Source organism: Gekko japonicus, unplaced genomic scaffold (genome assembly GCF_001447785.1).
Source record: "Gekko japonicus isolate JY-2015 unplaced genomic scaffold, Gekko_japonicus_V1.1 scaffold674, whole genome shotgun sequence".
Taxonomy (NCBI): domain Eukaryota; kingdom Metazoa; phylum Chordata; class Lepidosauria; order Squamata; family Gekkonidae; genus Gekko; species Gekko japonicus.
In genome coordinates, this window is record NW_015172574.1 from 229510 (window position 1) to 233654 (window position 4145).

General features: G+C 44.2%; 1 protein-coding gene across 9 annotated transcripts in view; it reads left to right on the forward strand.

Moving 5' to 3' along the window:
• The window catches only part of GNAO1 (guanine nucleotide binding protein (G protein), alpha activating activity polypeptide O), a 280020-nt gene that overhangs the window by 187624 nt on the left and 88251 nt on the right, over nt 1–4145 (forward strand). The window lies entirely within an intron of this gene.

Below are 4145 nucleotides of genomic sequence, written 5' to 3' on the forward strand. Positions count from 1 at the left end.
CTATGGGGGGGGGGGAGGAACAGCAAACTGTTTAGAATGTTGGAGGCGATACTCAAGCAATGCAGCTAGTGGATAGGGACAGATTCTGATTGACACACCAGGGCGCCAACCAATTCCGGAGTGTGTGGAATGTTTTAGAGAAGTGCCACCACCATTCGGCTTTTATATATAAGGGAGATTATTATATGGGACTGGGGGCAACTTCCAGAGCAAGGTATCAATTATTTCTGATAACGGCCTTTATTAAGGGCTTACGTGCATGCATTGATTTGGCACATTTTTATCCTAATCCTCCTTAAAGGAGCTGAGGATAGTGTCCGTCATTCTCTCCTCCTCCTCCTTTTGTCAGATCCTCACAACAACCCTTCAGAGACAATGCGACTGGCCCAAAGTCACCTAACAAGCTTTCATGGTACACCTTGCACTGCATCAGACCATCAAAGTCAGTATTTCCTACTCAGACTGGCATTGGGTCTCCAGAGTCTCACACCAGACAGATGTCTTTCACATCACCTACTGCCTGGTCCTTTTTAACTTGGAGATGCCAGGGATTGAACCTGGGACCTTCTGCATGCAAAGCAGAGAGCTAGTTTGGTGTAGTGGTTAAGTGTGCGGACTCTAATCTGGGAGAACCGGGTTTGATTCCCCACTCCTCCACTTGCACCTGCTGATGTGACCTTGGGTCAGTCACAAGCTCTGACACAGTTGTCCTTGAAAAAGAGCAGTTTGTGTCAGAGTTCTCTCAGCCCCACCCACCTCACAGGGTGTCTGTTGTGAGGAGGGGGAGGGAAAGGAGTTTGTAAGCCGCTCTGAGACTCCAAGTGAAGGGCGGGGTATAAATCCAATCTCCTTCTTCTTCTTCTTCTTCTTCTTCTTCTTCTTCTTCTTCTTCTTCTTCTTCTTCTTCTTCTTCTTCTTCTTCTTCTTCTTCTTCTTCTACTGGACCTTCTAGATACTAGATCCAGATATCCCATCCTCTATACCATGTTGCCTCTCATCGCTCGATGATACTCCTCAACCTCTGGTTCAGACATTCCCATTTAATCCTAGATGACAGTTTGCATGTATGAGTGAGCCATCCCAGAGATGACATGGCAGGTAGAACTTCTACCCCACCTCCCAACATCTCAAGTGCAAGTCTCTCAAATGGGGCCAGTTTTCAACTGTTCGTCATCAAGGGCAGAGAAAACTATCACTGTCTGTGTATGTGTGAATCAGATGCAGGCGACAGGCAGCTAAAGAAATGATATGACGATATTGGAAGGCATTGTGTTCCCAAGGGGAGTAGCAGTGGAATTTAACAGCCCATAGTAGTACCAACGCAAACAGCAATAATGTTACATACCAAATGGCTGGTGGGGGAACAGCAACTCATAGTCAGAGGTTTGCTTCATACATTATTTGAAGTGTATCACACACATGACTGTGTGGCAGTGCCACCTTCCCTAGAGCTATTAAAGAGGGAAGATTCCTTTTTTTAAAAAATGTAAACAGTGATCGTTTCACTTATTTGGACTGATGCCATTAAACAGAAGGCCAGGGCATGTGACCTTAATGCAGGTGGGGGTTACAACACCATGCTATCGTCAATGAAAATCTTGCCACCTCTCTTAATTTTCCCCCAAGCAAACTATCTTGCTAAACTGCGTTTGCTTCTGCTGTGTTTCAGAGGGTTGGTTTTGATTTGTAGATTTACTAAATGGTCTAGGACCAGAGCACCCGAAGGACCGTTTTTATAATAATCTTTGTGGCAACCCGCTTCTGGGAGCCTGCCTGTAGCTTTCATAGTTTAGGCAATTATCCAATTGTGAGTGGAGTTTTTCTGTGCTGATGCCCATCTATGGAATATCCTTCCTAGCGAGACAGCTGGGGGATCCCATTGCATGCTATGTCACTTCCGGTAAAAAACCAAAAGGGACATATGGTGCTGTAGAAATCACCAGAAACTGCTCAATTGTTTGATTGAATAAATGTCTACCCTGCATTCTCAATCAACAGAGGCTTACAAGGTGGCATTCAACAATAACAACAATAAAAAGCACAAGATGAAATCAATACTAAAACACGATAAAACACAGACTTGTAAGAACACATAAAATTGAGGGCTGGCATGGAGGAGTGCTTAGGGTGTTGGACTAGGAGCTGGGACAACTGGGTTCTAATCTTCGCTGTGCCATGGAAGCTCATCAGGTGACCTGGGGCCTATCACAGTCTTTCCGCCCTGCTTACCTTGCAAGGTTGTTTTTATGATGATAAAAAATACAAAACCAATTTGTGTCCTGATGAGGGAGAAGAGGAGGATCTAAATAAAATATGCATAAAATAAGCATAAAATCAAATAAGCCAAACATAAAATTCAATAAAACAGTACAGGGGTATTTTTGCTTTGGGGTTTTTATGTTTGTTTGTTTTGAACAAAGCCTAAAATAAGAAGCAAGAGGAGGGAAGCAACCAGTAAAATAATTTCAAAAAGATTAAATATGGTTGCAGGTCCTGTATGTATTTATCATTGATTTAAAAATGTTCATAAGCCACCTCACAACCAGCAGTCTCTGTGTATGTAGTGTTGTCAAGTCGCAGCTGACCTAGGGCAACTCTGTAGGGTTGGTTCTCAAGGCAAGAGCCAAACAGGGGTGTTTTGCCATTGCCTGCTTCTGCATAGCAATCCTGAACTTCCTGGATGGCTAAAGTTCCAGGGCTAAACCTGCTTAGCTTCGGAGATCTGACAAGATTGGCCTAGCCCGGGCCATCCAGGTCACAGCCCAAAGAAAACCGATCACCATAAAGGAAAATGGGGAAAAAACAAGACAACCCCTTATTTTGCATATTGGGCTCTAAGTGGTGGCCTTTGATCTATGGAGGACCCTTCTGGAGCATGTTCAGACTGGTCAGCAGCCCACCCAAATCTCTGAGCCTCTGCCTTGGCACACGCAGCCATTCGTGGTGACTCACCACAAGCAAATCTTTTCATGGTAAAAGCCTCCACGGGCAGGATCCAAGCTTTCAGCTGCCAGCCACCGACCACAGAGTCATTATGCAGCATCTGTGTGATCAATTTCATTGTGTTTTCTTCAGTGTGCCATTTCCCTCAATTACAGTAATGCCACAATAAATTATATACGACTGTCCCCGCCTGGCCAGAGAGGTATATGAATTCAGCCTGCTGTGAGTGGACCGTGGCCAGCCCCTCCTGACTCTTGTGTTTCTCTGGTTCTAAGAAATGAAAGTGTGCATTCTAATGAGAATGGCGCTGGCTCTTACCAGGGAGGTGGGGAGTACAGCCTTGCTATAAGGAAAGGAAAGAGAGGAGAAGATGGAGGAGAGAGGGAGGGAGGGAAGGAGAGATGCTGCAGTGTGTATATTCTATAGGAGAATAAGGGTACTTGCTACAATAGCCCAGAAAAGAATTACCCCATTCCCGTTTTCATATATTGCAGTTCATGGCAAATGACCATAGTTCTTCCCAATATGTATGGTCACCATGGTAGCCTGGAGGTGTTTTCCCATGCAGATCTGACAATTACCAAATCCCAGCTACTCCTTTTAATGCTATTGCAAATGCAATGTTAAAAAAGAGGGGAAATTAACATTAAAACAAAGAGAAGGAGCACAAAGAAAATTATGAAAATACTATATTTGGGTGTGGGTGCAAAAAATACACAAAAATGTGAAATCGTTGTATATTAATACATTTGTGTAATGCAAGAATGCCAGGGTGTTGCTAGTTGGCATCAAAGACTCTATACTCTTATTGGAGGGTGTTACTGTACTTTCTTTCAGACTCACCAATTCATACAGTGCTTCCAAGTAAATTGATTCAGTGCCTGTATGGTGCATTACAATACACACCACTCGGTCCCTTCTAGAGCAATCTTTCCAGCGTTCTGCCCACAATAACGGGAGGCCTGTCAGCTGAGCTATTTTTCAAAGTCTTGTTCAAGAGTCTGCAAACCAACAATGCTATAGCCAGACAGCTTCAAATTCCCTCCCAACTGATAAACGTTAGCATTGTAATAGAGTTTACTGGGACATGTTTAAGGTTGCGGCCACAGGAGCCAGCTGAAGCGGAGGTGAAGTGAGGCTATTCCCTCCAGAGAAATTTGACACGCAGTTGTGAGATCACACCTTTTTATGTGGCTGCGGGT